Below are 17,371 nucleotides of genomic sequence, written 5' to 3'. Positions count from 1 at the left end.
GGGAGTCTAAGTCTCTTTGTAGGTCTCTAAGGACTTGCTTTATGAATGGGTGCTCCTGTGTTGGGTGCATATATATTTAGGATAGTTAGTTCTTGTTGAATTGATCCCTTTACCATTATGTAATGGACTTTGTCTCTTTTGATCTTTGTTGGTTTAAAGTCTGTTTTATAAGAGACTAGGATTGCAACCCCTGACTTTTTTTTGTTTTCCATTTGCTTGGTAGATCTTCCTCCATCCCTTTATTTTGAGCCTATGTGTGTCTCTGCATGTGAGATGTGTTTCCTGAATACAGCACACTGATGGGTCTTGACTGTTTATCCAATTTGCCAGTCTGTGTCTTTTAACTGGAGCATTTAGCCCATTTACATTTAAGGTTAATATTGTTATGTGTGAATTTGATCCTGTCATTATGATGTTAGCTGGTTATTTTGCTCGTTAGTTGATGCAGTTTCTTCCTAGCCTTGATGCTCTTTACAATTTGGCATGTTTTTGCAGTGGCTGGTATCGGTTGCTCCTTTCCATGCTTAGTGCTTCCTTCAGGAGCTCTTTTAGGGCAGGCCTGGTGGTGACAAAATCACTCAGCATTTGCTTGTCTGTGAAGTATTTTATTTCTCCTTCACTTATGAAGATTAGTTTGGCTGGATATGAAATTCTGGGTTGAAAATTCTTTTCTTTAAGAATGTTGAATATCGGCCCCCACTCTCTTCTGGCTTGTAGAGTTTCTGCCGAGAAATCAGCTGTTAGTCTGATGGGCTTCCCTTTGTGGGTAACCCGACCTTTCTCTCTGCCTGTCCTTAACATGTTTTCCTTCATTTCAACTTTGGTGAATCTGACAATTATGTGTCTTGGAGTTGCTCTTCTCAAGGAGCATCTTTCTGGCATTCTCTGTATTTCCTGAATTTGAATGTTGGTCTGCCTTGCTAGATTGGGGAAGTTCTCCTGGATAATATCCTGCAGAGTGTTTTCCAACTTGATTCCATTCTCCCAGTCACTTTCAGGTACACCAATCAGGTGTAGATTTGGTCTTTTCACATAGTCCCTTATTACTTGGAGGCTTTGTATGTTTTTTCTTTTTTCTCTAAACTTCTCTTCTCGCTTCATTTCATTCATTTGATCTTCCATCACTGATACTCTTTCTTTCAGTTGATTGCATCAGCTCCTGAGGCTTCTGCACTCTTCACATAGTTCTAGAGCCTTGGCTTTCAGCTCCATCAGCTCCTTTAAGCACTTCTATGCATTGGTTATTCTAGTTATACATTAGCCTAATTTTTTTCAAATTTTTTAACTTCTTTGCCATTGGTTTGAATTTCCTCCTGTAGCTCAGAGTAGTTTGATCGTCTGAAGCCTTCTCTCAACTTGTCAAAGTCATTCTCCATCTAGCTTTGTTCCATTGCTGGTGAGGAGCTGCGTTCCCTTGGAGGAGAAGAGGCGCTCTGATTTTTAGAGTTTCCGGTTTTTCTGCTCTGTTTTTTCCCCATCTTTGTTGTTTTATCTACCTTTGGTCTTTGATGATGGTGATGTACAGATGGGGTTTTGGTGTGGATGTCTTTTCTGTTTGTTACTTTTCCTTCTAACAGTCAGGATCCTCAGCTGCAGGTCTGTTGGAGTTTGCTGGAGGTCCACTCCAGACACTGTTTGCCTGGATATCAGCAGTGGTGGCTGCAGAACAGCAGATATTGGTGAGCAGCAAATGTTGCTGCCTGATTGTTCCTTGGAAGTTTTGTCTCAGAGGAGTACCCAGCCATGTGAGGTGTCAGTCTGCCCCTACTCGGGGGTGCCTCCCAGTTAGGCTACTTGGGGGTCAGGGACCCACTTGAGGAGTCAGTCTGTCTGTTCTCAGATGTTCAGCTGCGTGTTCGAGAACCACTACTCTCTTCAAATCTGTCAGACAGGGGCATTTAAGTCTGCAGAGGATTCTGCTGCCTTTTGTTTGGCTGTGCCCTGCCCCCAGAGGTGGAGTCTACAGAGGCAGGCAGGCCTCCTTGAGCTTCGGTGGGCTCCACCCAGTTGGAGCTTCCTGGCTGCTTTACCTACTGAAGCCTGGGCAATGGCGGGCACCCCTCCCCCAGCTTTGCTGCCCCCTTGCAGTTTGATCTCAGACTGCTGTGCTAGCAATGAGCGAGTCTCCGTGGGCGTAGGACCCTCTGAGCCAGGTGCAGGATATAATCTCCTGGTGTGCCGTTTGCTAAGACCATTGGAAAAGCGCAGTATTAGGTTAGGAGTGACCCGATTTTCCAGGTGCCATCTGTCACCCCTTTCTTTGACTAGGAAAGGGAACTCCCTGACCCCTTGCGCTTCCCAGGTGAGGTGATGCCTCACCCTGCTTCGGCTCACGCTCAGTGCACTGCACACACTGTCCTGCACCCACTTTCCGACACTCCCCAGTGAGATGAACCTGGTACCTCAGTTGGAAATGCAGAAATCACCCGTCTTCTGCGTCGCTCATGCTGGGAGCTGTAGACTGGAGCTGTTCCTATTTGGCCATCTTGGCTCCACACCGCCCCCCAAATTTTTTTATAATTTTTTTCGGAGACTCTTTTTTATGCTGTAATCTCAGACAGCAGAGTTTAATTGCAAGAAGAAAATATGACACACTCATCAATTATAAAGGCGTTATTAATATAGATGACAGTAATGATTTCCACTTACGTGTCTTATACCTTCAGTAAATACTTCGATAATTTAAAAACCTTCTGGAAATTTAAAAGTACACAAGAAAAGAAAATTCATTTTTATTTTTCTCCATTGCTGCTTAAATTATCTTGTCCAACCTGCTTATTTTTTGTTCAATCCTGACTGCTAAGATGTATTTACAAGAACCAGTTATAGCTAAGTATTCTGAATTGTTTGATTCTCAAGTTCCACTGCCTGCCATCATAAACTCAATTTTATCTGTCAAAGTTAAAAATAAAGTGAAATGCACAAACAGACCTGTCTTGGTAATCATGTCAAGACTGCTTTTGTCTTAATGGTTTGGGCTTTTAGCAGAAATGTCATGGCAGTACTTGGCTCAGGTCATAAGCTATAAAATCAAGCTGGATTTCCAAGAAAGAGAAAGAGATTCAAAGATCACACCAGGGCAAGTCTGATTCACGCTAGCTGTCGTTTCCCCAGTGTTCCTGCCACCCTTCTCAGTCCTTTTTTGCGGGTGAGGGGATCCTTTTCTCTTTCCAGATTCTATCTCTTTCATAAAAATCCCCTTTTTCTTTCTGAGTGAACCTCTATTTGAAATCACCCACCAAAAGATGGCATTGTGAGGAGTCATATTCAGTTTTTTAAGGAATTTTATATATCCTAGAACTGTATTGCTAAGAAGAGTTGGTTTTTCAGTTAAGAAAAATCCCTGCCCCACACCCCTTTTCTCCCTCATAAACTGAGAGTGGTACTGTGATCCTTATGGGATGATCTATTTTGGCTTTTAAGAGAAGAACTTTTGCCACTCTCACTTTAATAGTTTAGTATGACAATTTGGTTCTTAGGTAACTGAAAAAAAAATGATAATAAATTAGAAGTTTAGGGCACTGTCTAGGATGAAACTCAACCAAGGAAATGTTGAGGTTTCTATTGCTGGGAAGCATAACCATTGGCTTATGGCAGGTATTTGACCTTCTAGAAAAATGAAATGATGGTTTTGAATGTTTTGTGCAAACAAATATTTCATACTGTTTATTTTAAAATCCAGCACACCTTTACTAATTTTATCCTACTTCTCAGTGTGTCCTTAATCATTCACATTAACATTCTCTCAAGATGTAATGGGGAATCAGAATGCTAAAGTAATTGCTTAGAGCCATACATCCACACTGTTTCTTTTATTACTGAAGATTAAATGAGGACCAAGTAACCTTCCTGAAATTTCATTTAAACTTTTTCATTTATAGAAGAATCACAACTCATGGGTTTTACAATATATGTAATCAATTTTATCTAATCCCTTTGAATTCATAAAGCCAGTTTCATATGAGTAGGCTAATACCCAAAGTATTTCTTTTTATTTTCCCTCACCGAACTTCATTAAAATATAATCTTAAGAATATTAATAAATTCCCTAGCACAAGTAGGAAATATTTTAATGTGTTCTTAGCAAACATCTTGCCAATAATAACTACTACTAGAGCCTTCTCAATTGCTATAACTGGCTTCCTATATTAAATTGAATAATCAATTATTTAGTTCTTATTTGTAAGTCAGGTGCAATACTAGGAGTTGTGAATAACATTATCAGTTAAACATGACTTCTAACCTCAAGGAATTTCAATCTAAGTATAGATTAGACAAATACACAGATAACCATAAGTTGAGGCAGAATTTGATAACTGTCAATCTGAAATAAGAACTTCTATGAGAGCTTATAAGCAGGGGAAATAGGATGTGGTGAGTGAGACACAGGGATCAAACATGGCTTCATGAAAGAGCTGGCATTTGAACTGGACCTTGCAAAGAGTAAAGATTTGACAAGTGGATGTTCAAAGGGTAGGTCTTTCTAGATGATCAAGAAATCTGGTGGTAGAAAAATGTGGAACAAGTATGGACAATATGTTTTATGGAGATTATTCTCTCTCTTTGGCACAGCTATTCTTCAGAACACCCATGGTTAGTTCTAGAAGTTATGAATGCATAAGATATAATGTAAAAATAATGCAGGATATAATTCAGCTAACTGGCTGAATTTCCAGAGCATACTTCCCCATGGATAAGGTGAAATCAGAAGTATCCTTAGATATATCTACAGGATCCTGCTTCTAGTTCATCAAAAAAAGTTGGTGTAGGTTTCTAGCTTTCAGAGTATCTAAAGTTAAACAAATTTACAAACTTTGCCAATATAATATTTTGAACAAAAATCTGTTCATTTCACTTTAGGGAATACATATAAATTTGTACATTTACTTTGGTGTATGTCACCAATACATATGCACACATATATACAAAATTCAAAAAGAGTGAAATAAGCTACTTAGTCTAAGTTTCATTGATTAAATATTCAATTTATTTTCAAGGACCTTTGTAATGGGGGAGAAACCTAATGAGACCTAAATAATTATGGTATCTTCATAGAGTTCCTCACTACTGGTGAATCAGGACCTGTCACCCGAGGAAGAGAAAATGGCTAAGAAGTTCTAAAGATTAAAATAATCCACCTAACTTAAGAAAGTTCTCATTCTTTGCTTGCTGTGAGTCAAGTTTACTGTCTCACACATTTAAAGGATGATTACTTTAATTGATAGACCAGTGACAGAATGTATGAAGAATAGATTTTGGAAATGAGAAAAATAGGAAGAAAAAAACCTATTATTTTTCTTTCTTTTGGCTAGTAACACAGGGTTTCTGATTTTGGAATTATCACTTTGAATGGGGTATGTTCTTACTTTTCTCTCTACTGTGTCTGTTAGGAAGCATACTTAAATAAAAATAACAGCAACAGCATAAAACCCTTCAATTAGTTCCCATGGCTTACAAGGTAACATACAGATCTCTTCAACATTCAGGACTCTCCAAAATGTAGCTCCTTTCTCTGACATTCTTTCACTATTCATTCAATTACTCTTTTAATCCGTCAGCATTTCTCAGCACCTATGCTCTGTCTGGCTCTACCCTGGTACAAAAAAATAAATAAAATCTCCTTGCTGTCAGGCAGAGACATTCTTGTATCTTGACACAATCTTTTGCATTAGCTCAACTGATGGCTCAACAAAAAGTTTACTGTTATACTCTCCATCCATCAACATATGTGGTATATTCTTTCTGCTGGAAATATGTCCATTCTTTTTTTTTTTTTTGAGACGGAGTTTTGCTCTTGTTGCCCAGGCTGGAGTGCAATGGCACAATCTCGGCTCATCGCATCCTCCACCTCCCAGGTTCAAGCAATTCTCCTGCCTCAGCCTCCCGAGTAGTTGGGATTACAGGCATGCACCACTATGCCCAGCTAATTTTGTATTTTTTTTTTTTAGTAGAGACAGAGTTTCTCCATGTTGAGGCTGGTCTCGAACTCCTGATCTCAGGTGATCTGCCCGCCTCGGCCTGACAAAGTGCTGGGATTACAGGCGTGAGCCACCATGCCTGGCCAATATGTTCATTCTTAAAGGCCTAACTCAAGCTCCACATCTTCCCCCATTATAAAGTTTGTCCAGTTAGACTAAATTCCACTTTCTCTGCTATTCTTTGATTGTAGCTTTTTTGAATTTACATCCAACTCATGCTTGTCAGCTCTCTGCTTCTCTTGTCACTTAGCTAATTTGCATAGATTTATTTTTGTTAGCCTTTCCCCTCACAAGCCAGTCTTTCCCTTCCATTAATCATCACCGTCTCTCTTCTTTGAACTTAATCTAATTTATCTGAATTTCTTGACACGGAAATTTTCAGGGTAAAATATTCCAGGACGGCTCATGTCAAAAACCTGTAGAGTATGATCCATCTCTTTGTTTTAACTGTTCACTGTAGTCATTAATGTTCAGGTCTCATTCTTACAGCTTCTTAAGCACACTTCTATCTAAACATATTATATTGTATTTGACTGTTTATGAGTCTATCTCATTAGACCATAAGCTCTGAAAAGGCAAGGTGTTTTAGTCACCCAAAGATATTTTTTTAAATCGAATATTACACATCTGTAGAACTTTCTGCTATAGTATTTACTTTCTGTAGAAAAGTAAAGTGTTTTCATTAGAATTTTCAAACACCTGAATATTAATATTAGAATGTTTAGAGCATTACACTTGCTATATTGGGTTAGATCTTTCTTCCATCTATCAATTTATTGCTGGTCAGCTCTACATCTACCCTTTTTTTGAGCTTGCTTTGTAATAATGGAGCTGGACTCTATAAACATTTCTTCTTTGCCTGCTGACACAGTGTTAAAGTTTGGCAGTACAGGGTGCTGGAGGAAAACTGCAAGGCACAGAAGAAGAGGGAGCTTCTTTTTCCAGGTGCTTTTCTTCTTATTCTCTGGCTCAGCTACCAGCAGCTTGTCAGAGGCCCAGTGATAACCATGGGCATCTCAGCAGAGGTTTCCTACTCATCACCTCCAGTCCACTAACATCCTCATAGACTTCTCTGACCTCCAGTCAGCTGCAAACACATTTTCTCCAGTGAGATTTGCATCTCAACCCTGGGGAGAGAGGCTCTCTTCAACTTCATTTTTCCCTTGAGTACTCTCCCTCAGCCACAGAGGTAGTAGCTGTTCCAAGCAATTTCTATTCCAATATTCTTTTGCAGATCCTGACTGACATAACCCAGTTTAGGCTGGGTTGTATTTTGCATGTTTTGTGTTTTTGTATTCCATGTTTGTTGAGAATAACCATATGTGACACGTAGTTGAAGAGTACGCTTGTCCATTTACAAGTAAATGTTTTTCATAGTTCATGCAGTTGATATTTTTATGATTTAACATATTGAATTAAAATGATTTTTTCAAAGTTTTCCTTCAAGGGCAAGTGTATCAACTACACAAGCTCTTTATGGTAGAGACTAGCTTTTAAAAATGTTGGAGAATGATGTCAAAACAGATGATAATAATTATAATAATGTTAACATTTACTGAAGGCTTAGCATTTATCAGCCACTATTCTAAATGCTTTACATATATCAAATAATTTCATTGTCTTCAAAATTCTATGAGTTAGTATTAATATTATCTTGACTTTATATATGAGAGAACCAAGGCATCAATATAATCAAAGTTCATAGCATAGACAACCTTGTCTATGGCTTCCCAGATATTGCTGTAAGAAATACTTGAGTGTTTTGGTCAACTGCAATCTCTGTATTAAGCCAGAAAGATGATGAAGCTCACTGCAACCTCTGCCTCCTGGGTTCAAGCGATTCTCCTGCCTCAGCCTCCCGAGTAGCTGGGACTACAGGTGTGTGCCATTACACCTGGCTAATTTTTGTATTTTTAGTAGAGACAGGGTTTCATCATGTTGGCGAGGCTGGTCTTGAACTCCTGACCTCAAATGATCTACCCGCGGTGGCCTCCCAAAGTGCTGGGATTACAGGCGTAAGCCACCGCACCCGGCCAGGTAATGAAATCTTAATTGGCATTAAATGATTTTTAGTGTCTATAAAAAAAGCGTAATAATTCCATTGGACTTTCACTTTGAGCCATCACTGGAAATATTTAGTTTAGTATGTGTCAGTGCACTTTCAGAATAATTTTGACCAACTAGGATCCATATAGATGAAGGAAATTAGGATGGCAAAAAGTCTCAAGACAATGACCCTATATAAAAAATAATTGAATTAAATAAGGATGTTTGGGCTAGAGAAGACAGCCTTTGGGAAGAAAGGTGCCTAACTTTAAATATTTGAAAGCCTGTTGAGTGGAAGAGGAATTGAATTTCTTCATTGTGGCTCCAGAAGGCAGAATAAGTATTAAAGGGTAGTAATTATAAGAAAGAATGTTACTGCTAAATTTAACAAAGAAATAAGATAATGAATACCAAATACCTCGAGCTTCTAGTATGTTTTAAAAAAGAATAGAATAGTAAAATGGAAAATACCATGACACAACATTGTATGTTGTAATATAACACACAGATACATATGCCACAAGAGCCTGAAAACTATCTGTTGGGGATTCTTTTTAGAGAAGAGGATTAATGCATTATAGCATTATATTGTTCTGGGATATTTTTCAAGTTAAAGTTTCATAATTTCATTAAAATTAAGTTACATCGTTAAAATATAACATTTAGATATCCACCTACAGATTTTCAAAAGCTGGTACCCTAAATCTGGCTCACTTTCCCTTAGTATTAGTTCAGTTTCTTTGACTCTCCCCAACCAAACTGATGCCAAGTCAAAAAAGAAAAGTTGCACTTAATATTCTCTAGAAAGAAATAAAAAGAATGCTTTTTCCAAAACCTGTGAGACACATTAGTATTCACTAATACTTGACTCAGAAAAATCTACAGCTTTAGATGCCTTCATTCTTAAAGAAAAAAGATGAAAAAGAAAAGAACTCAGACCTAATCTCATTAGAAAAAGAGCAACCTATAAGCCAAAGTAAACCAGAAAGAGGTCATTAATATCCGTTTCAGGTCTGGAAATCTATCAACATAATCTGGAACAAAAACAAATTAAAAGAGATTACAGATGTTATCTGTAAATACTAAAGAGGCATTTGATAAAATTTAAGAGGCATTTCTTATAATATATTCAAAGTAAAATAGTAATAAGAAAACTACTTAAACACAATAGACTGTAGCAAAAACAAGTGGGGAATATTAATTCAGCATAAAACAGTAAAAGCATTCAAATTAAAATGAGAGGACAGCTTTTTATCACCATTATTATTTTAAAATATTGAAGATTTTAGCAAATCTTTTTATACTAAACATCGTCATTCCTCTAGGCACATGCGCTTGATTTTCTGCATTGCCCATTTTCCCGAAATATCTAGCTATTTATACATGTCCTCTATTGTCTTTTTGTTACAAGCTCATACTGCACTGGACACATACTATCTAAAATGAGTATTTCATACAAATATTATAGAAGCAAAAAAGAACTGATTGCACTCTTTGTCATTTATGACCTTTTTGTGTGAACATGACTTATTGTTATGATTTCTATTTTTCCCCACTGATTAATGTCAATTTTTATCCCTAAATCATGAATTTGTAGAAGAGATAGTCTCCCTCCTATTACTATTCAAAATTTTTTAAAAATCTCATCACTATTTTACCAGCTGAATTTTTTAAATGTCAAATTTTCCCCCTCCCTGATTATTTTTCTACATAGTCATTTTCAATGAATCACTTTATCCCTTCCATAAAGTTCCCAGTTAAAGAACATGACTAAATATTTGTTAAACATATGTTTGTAAAACAGGTTGATCCTTAAGATGCTGGTGTTCAGGATAGACAAAACCAGGTGAGTGACTACCTTTCTAGAATTTTATCTGGGATTGGTACATGATACACCATAATTTTCTGTTGATGTCTTTCTGGCATCTTCACACATAAAAAATGACATAGCTGAACACAGAGTTCTTGTGTTACAATCCTTTCCCACAAAAATTCTCCACGATTATCTTCACAGTAGCACATCACAGAGAAAACTGAGCTCGATTTTATCTTTTGTCTTAAAGTTAGTCTCTTTTTAAATTTATGGATTCCTATAGATTTCTTTACATTTCAAATTCTAAATGCCTCACTTAGAAAAATCAATGAATTATATATTTTACTTTTTATTATTGACTCATGTTCTATAAAATTGTCATCTTTGGCAATGGCTATTATTTACAGATTAAACTCAACGGTGTTTCATCCCATTTTTTTCTTTTGTTCTCATTTTTGCCACTTTACTTTTCCTCTATTTTTCTCATGGAATATTTGCTATTTTTCCTCAATATCATTTATTGACCTTGTTTTCCTCTGTAATATCAAATCTTTACTGCTTCAAATGGGGCATTGTATTGAATCTGGTGTCTTAAAGAGTTAACTGATATTTTCCAAATTAATCTCTTCTTATTATAATCTATAAATGTTTCTTAGAGGTACTTTCCTTCTGAATATTATTAAGAAAACATTTTATCTAATATTCTTTAGTTTCTAGAAAAAAACCTTATACTCAAAAGTGAGTCCTCTCTGAGCCCTCAAAATATTGCTCTGTTTACCTGTACTGAAGAATTTGTTTGCGAACTTCCATTTCTTTTCCTCATTAATTCTTTTTTGTTTGGTTAGGTCAATATTCAAAGTTTATATTGATATAACCACATAAATATTATTTACAGCTGAGGAACATACTGTGCAATGATTATATTTCCTTCTTGTACAATCATTGTTTACTTGGCACTTATAATGGTCTACTTTTTTCATTCTTCCTGGAGCATTCCATTGTCCTGCTGCAACCCAGACTGGTTCTCTCTGGGTCTGCTACAAAGCTGTCATCTTGGTACTTCTCTTCACCAGCCACCTTGGGGACTTCCTTCTCTTTTGTGTTAGACCACCCCCCACCAGTTTTTTTTGTTAGTTCGATAATTTTGGTGAAACAACCTTTAGATTTCTTAGAAATAGCTTCTGAATAATTATATTTCTGAAAATACAGTTGATTCTCATTATTCATGGATTCTATATTTGCAACTTTGCAAAATTTGTTTGTGACCTCCTAATTAATACTTGCAGGGTTTTTATGATCACATGCATAGAGGGTAAACATTTTGAGTTACATATTCCTAGATGAGGTCCAATGAGGTGACACTGCCTCTTTGTTTCAGTTCATACCGCAAATAAGCATCTATGTTATGATCTATTTAGTGCCTCATTTTTCATATTTTTGTGCCTTTTCTTGGTGATTTTGCAGCTTAAAATGCAGCCCCAGTATAGTGCTGAAATGCTGTGATGTGTCTTATAGAGAAAATATGTGAGCTTCTTTAGATGAGCTTCCTTCAGGCATGAGTTGTGCTGCTGGCTGTGGAGTTCGATGTTAATGAGTCAACATCACATATTGATATAACATACATTAAATACATGGAGTCTTTAAACAGAAACACACAAACAGCAAGTTTATGTATTGATTGGTTGGCAAAAATGTTGTGACCAGAGGCTCATAGGAATCTAGCCCTATATTTCCGCTAGGAGCAATGGTTCAGTATTTGCTAACTCAGTGTTTGCTGTGACTTTGCAGAATATAACTTCCACAAATAACAACAGTCACCTGTATCTTTTAAAAGTCTTTGTGCTTGATTGACAGTATGCTGGTTTGATTGATTGTCTGGGCCTTCTGGCTGGAAATAATCTTCCTTCAAAATTTTAAAGGCACTGAGGAGGGGCTGGGGGTTGGGAAGTGAGAGTGGGACCTGGTGTCCTGGGGCCCATGGTGGGCCTGCCTCAGGTTTATCAAACAGACTTACTGGAAAGATGAAACCTCATGAAACTCCCGTTTGACCCAAGTCTACTTAAAGAAGTGGACTGGAATCAGAATACAGCTATATATGCTCCAGTTATTTCACCAACACATCTCGCAGAAGGCTTGGTTTAAGGCCTCTTTGTCTACTGATGATATGGTTTGGCTGTGTCTCCACCTAAATCTCATCTTGAGTTGTAGCTCCCATAATCCCTGCATGTCATGGTAGGGAGCCAGTGGGAGGTAACTGAATCATGGGAGTGGGTTTTTCCTGTACTATTCCCATGATAGTGAATAAGTCCCATGAGATCTGATGGCTTTATAAAGGACAGTTCCCCTGCACATGCTCTTTTGCCTGCTGCCACATAAGATGTGCCTTGTTCCTCCTTCACCTTCTGCCATGATTGTGAGGCCTCCCCAGCCACATGGAGCTGTGAGTCCATTAAAACTCTTTCTCTTTATAAATTACCCAGTCTCGAGTGTTTCTTCATAGCAGTATGAAAATGGACTAATACAACTAACCTAGGGTTTTTTTTTTTTTACGGTAGTGGGTCAGCGAACTGCCACTGGAATTGTCAACCTTGATAATGTATAAAGTGTTTTGAGCATACAAAGAAATATGGGGTTCATTATGTTACAGTTGTGGAAGATGTGACTCGGTGACAGTGTTGCCATGGCAACTCTGATAATAGAACATAAATTCATCCTTTCCTGTGCTAAGAGAGAAAGAGTAAATGTTGTTAGTAATGAATGCAGAGGAAGACAGCTTGGCAAATTGTTATCAACTTGTACTTTGCTAAGCCAGAAACTGAACTGTTATAAGATTACCCTTGAATGTCTACCACAAAATGTTGGTTTTTACAAAACATTTGGATACATTGGATCTGAAGAAAACTACATACGTCAGAGGTTTCCAAAGTAAAAATCTTTTAGAAAGACAATTGTCAAAGGAGCTAATGCTACAAAGCTATACTCTCCCTGGAGTTAAAATGTTTTGTTGCTGTAGCCCGGTCACCTCTATAAATACTGGCCTGAAAAAAAATTATAATACTGCAAGTATAATGACATTTGAGAAGATTACCTTGGGCTGATGGGATATACTGTGAATTTAGACTACAAATGAATATTATTAAGGGGATGATTTTTACCCAAAGGGATAACTTGAATCTTTTCTTGCATTGCATTTTTTTAGAGTGTGGCTTCATTTCTTGGTAGTCAAGAGTACTGACAGCAAAGAGTTCTGTATCTGCTATCTGTGCTGCTTATTTTTTAAAAGGTATACATTTAATAGGCTGATTCTTATCACATGCATAAAATTAATTATATTTGTTTCAAATAAACATATCTAAATACACAGAGAGGTATAATTTCCCACATATTAAATTGGATAAATTAGTTATTATACAAATATAGTGCAGTTCAACATTTGTTGATCCTATTATGGACAAACCTGGCCACGCCTTTTAAAGAAGCAGAAGAAATGAAAACTAACTTATAAAATGTGAGGAGATTCAAAGTAAAACAATTTAAATGTTTTACTAACAGTTTATACAGTTCTATGTCAATAAAAAGTACCAAGAGGCTTATCTGTGAAATATATTAATAATTATTCATTTGTTAAAGATACCTATGAACAATTATTGCAGGACATCTAAGGTACTTTTAATGGTAAAATTGGGAAATCTCAACGTATGTATTTCTACTCCAATTTTTCTTTTTATCTGAAGCCTCTCTTCTGAATAACATTTTCATCAAAAAATGGAATATTACAAAATTCAGTGGAATGCAATATTTAATAAAATATATTTTACTGGATTTGTCATACCGTAAAATTTTGATGGAAGCTTTTCTTTTTAATGTGGTTATAATGGCACTATTATTCTGGTAACTATCCTGTTTTGATTTTATTGATTTTAATTATTTTAAAAGTTGAAGTCAGAATTAGATACTTTCCTGGCACTAATCTTGAGCATTCCATGTTACAATAAGTCTATTCATGTGATCAAAAGACATTTAAAGGCATTCTTCTATTGTCTGCACGTTCTAATCTTGAAAAATTTGATGTTATTCTCATTCTGTCTTTGTATGTGGCTTTTATTCCTCTATTTAGACGTTTAAGGTCTTATATACAGTAAACTGTTTTAGTTTGGGTCATCTTTCATTTGTTGTGCTGAGCATATTTTATTGGAACTCTCGTATCTTTCAGTTTTAGGATATTTTCTTGTATTCTGATTGAATAATGTTGTCCTCTAAGTTTTCTCTTTGTGAAAACACTATTAGCTTGATATTGAACCCCTGGAGCAAGGGTCTGATTGTTTAAAAACCCTTTCTTTACTATTTTCCATCTGTTTATCTTTTTGATCTTTTAAGTTCATATTTCAAACTTTTATTAAATTTTTCATTTCTGCTATAACGTTTTTAATTTCTAAGAAGATTTTTCTTGTTCTTCTTATATTCTTTTAAGTAATACTTTTAAATGTAGATACATTTTCCTATTTCTAGGGGCATTAATTATAAGTTTTTTAGTATTTTTGTTTGGTTTTGTACTCTCTATATTTCCCCTATTTCTGTGGAAATCTGATTTTCTCTGGGATTTTCTTCCATGTTAGAGTATTTCCCCAAACGTCTGGTGATTCTTTCCTTGTTGATTAGGTTATATTTCAGGGCAAGGCATCAAAAACCTGGCTGTCAGCTTTGTGAGTGTGTGTGGGGGGTGGGGGTGTGTTTGGGCGTATGTGTGAGGGTGGGTGTGTGTATGAGTGTGTAGATGTACATGTGGGCAGGGCTTATTGACTGGTGGGCCTCATTGGAGCATGATGATGAAAGGTCCTAGTAGTTTACTGGACATGTCAAATGTCAACATTTGATTGTCTTTTGGGATGACTAATTTCCTTAGAGATGATAAACTGCTAATTCCCAAACAGACAGCAGTCTCATACTGGCCTAATATTAAAAAATGATGATATTTTTGGTATACCATAGTATTTTAAATTTTTCATTAAGCTACTGGTAAAATTTTTTTCTCAACTGCAAAGCAAGAGCAAGAGAACAGGCTGGAGTATTAGGAACTTATGTTATTTCTGATACCCAGCAAACATTTAACATACATTAATTTTCCTTCCAATAGTGAGCTCTATTGCAAAGCAAAGAAAGCTCCTTGTTGAAGGCATGCATTTTTTTTCAGATTCAGGGGATACATGTGTAGTTTTCTTACTTGGGTGTATTTTATGATGCTGAGGTTTGGAGTATGATTGATCCCATCACCTAGATAGTGACCATGGTACCCAGCAGTTCTTCAAACTTCCGCCCTCCCTCCCTTTCCCCCTCTAGTAGTTCCTAGATTCTGCTGCTGCCATCTTTATGTTTATGAGTAGCCAATGTTTAGCTCCTTGTTATAAGTAAGAACATTCAATATATTTTTTTTTGTTCCTGCATTAATTCACTTTGGATAATGACCTCCAGCTACATCCATGTTGCTGCAAAGGACATAATTTTATTATTTTTCATGTCTGTGTAGTATTCCATGGTGTATATGTACCACGTTTTCTTTTTCCAGCCCATATTGATGGACACTTAGGTTGATGCCATGTCTTTGCTATATTTTTGTTTTTTGAGATGGATCTTGCTTTATCTCCCAGGCTGGAGTACAGTGGCACAATCTTGACTCACTGCAACCTCTGCTTCCTGGGTTCAAGCAGTTCTCCTGCCTCGGCCTCCCAAGAAGCTGGGATTACAGTCAGGCACCACCACGCCCAGCTAATTTTTGTATTTTTAGTAGAGATGGGGTTTCACCATGTTGGCCAGGCTGGACTTGAACTCCTGACCTCAGGTGATCCGCCTGCTTCGGCCTTCCAAATTGCTGGGATTACGGGTGTGAGCCACCGCACCTGGTCATGTCTTTGCTATTGTAAATAGTGCTGTGATAAACATGCAAGTGCATGTGTCTTTTTGGTAAAACACTTTGTTTACTTTTGGATATATACCCCGTAATGGGATTGCTGGGTTGAATGGTAGTTCTATTTTAAGTTCTTTGAAAAATCTCCAGACTGCTTTCCACAGTGGCTGAACTAACTTACATTCCCACCAACAGCGTATGAGTGTTCCCTTTTCTCCACAGCCTTGCCAACATCTGTGTTTTTTGATTTTTTTAATAATAGCCATTCTGACTGCAGTGAGATGGTATTTCATTGTGGTTTTGATCTGCATTTCTCTGAAGATTAGTGATGATGACCATTTACTCATATGTTTATTGGCAGCCTGTATGTCTTCCTTTGAGAAATGTCTGTTCATGTCCTTTGCCTTCTTTTTAATGGGGTTGTTTTTTTGCTTGATGATTTAAGTTCCTTATACATTCCGGATATTAGAATTTTGTTAGATGTGTAGTTTGTGAATATTTTTCTCCCATTCTTTAGGTTGTCTGTTTACTTCCTTGATAGTTTCTCTTGCATGCAGAAGCTCTTGAGTTTCATTAGGCCCCACTTCTCAATTTTTGTTTTCATTGCGATTGCTTTTGAGAACTTAGCCATGAATTCTTTCCCAAGGCTGATGTCCAGAATGGCATTTTCTAAGATTCTTATAGTTTGAGGTCTTATATTTAAATATTTAATCCAATTTGAGTTAATTTTTGTATATGGTGAAAGGTAGCAGTCCAGATTCATTCTTCTGCATATGGTTAGCCAGCTATCCCAACACCATTTATTGAATAGGAAGTCCATTCCCCAACGCTTATTTTTGTTGACTTTGTCAAAGATCAGATAGCTGTAGGTGTGTGGCTTTATTTCCAGGTTCTCCATTCTGTTCCATGGGTCTGTTGTCTGTTTTTGTACCAGTACCATGCTGTTTCGGTTACTGTAGCCTTATAGTGTAGTTTGAAGTCAGGTAATGTAATGCCTCTGGCTTTGTTCTTTTTACTTAGGATTGTTTTGGATATTCAGGCTCTTTTTTTGGTTTCCTTTGAATTTTAAAATAGCTTTTTCTAGTTCTGAGAAAAATAATGTTGGTAGTTTGACAGGAATAGTGCTGGATCTATAGGTTGCTTTGGGCAGTGTGGCCATTTTAAAGATATTGATTTTTTCCAACTCATGAGCCATAGAATGTTTTTCCATTTGTTTGTGTCAGGTATGATTTCTTTGAACAGTGTTTCGTAGTTCTCCTTGTAGAGATCTCTCACCTCCTTGGTTAGATGTATTCCTTGGTTTACTTATTTTTTTTTTTTTGCAGCTATTGTAAATGGGATTGCATTCTTGATTTGGTTCTCAAATTGAACATTATTGGTATATAGAAATGCTACTGATTTTTGTACACTGATTTTGTGGGCTGAAACTTTGCTGAAGTGGCATATCAGTTGCAGGAGCCTTTTGGTGGAGTCTTTAGGGCATTCTAGGTATAAAATCATGTCATCTGTGAAGAGACATAGTTTATTTTCCTATATGTATGACTTGTATTTTTTTCTCCTGACTGATTGCTCTGGCTAGCACTTCTAGTACCTTGTTGAATGGGAGTGCTCAGAGTGGGCATACTTGTCTTG

The 17,371-nt window shown here is 36.8% G+C and overlaps 1 protein-coding gene and 1 pseudogene across 23 annotated transcripts in view; one reads left to right on the top strand and one right to left on the bottom strand.

Moving 5' to 3' along the window:
• RALYL (RALY RNA binding protein like) overlaps window positions 1–17,371 on the bottom strand; it is a 751,296-nt gene that overhangs the window by 94,219 nt on the left and 639,706 nt on the right. The window lies entirely within an intron of this gene.
• LOC116813370 (glucosamine 6-phosphate N-acetyltransferase-like) lies at window positions 10,839–12,766 on the top strand (annotated as a pseudogene).

The sequence above is a fragment of the Hylobates moloch genome, unplaced genomic scaffold, assembly GCF_009828535.3.
Source record: "Hylobates moloch isolate HMO894 unplaced genomic scaffold, HMol_V3 SCAFFOLD_9, whole genome shotgun sequence".
Classification (NCBI taxonomy): domain Eukaryota; kingdom Metazoa; phylum Chordata; class Mammalia; order Primates; family Hylobatidae; genus Hylobates; species Hylobates moloch.
Note: the sequence above shows the minus strand (reverse complement) of the source record. Positions and strands in the feature narration are given on the sequence as shown.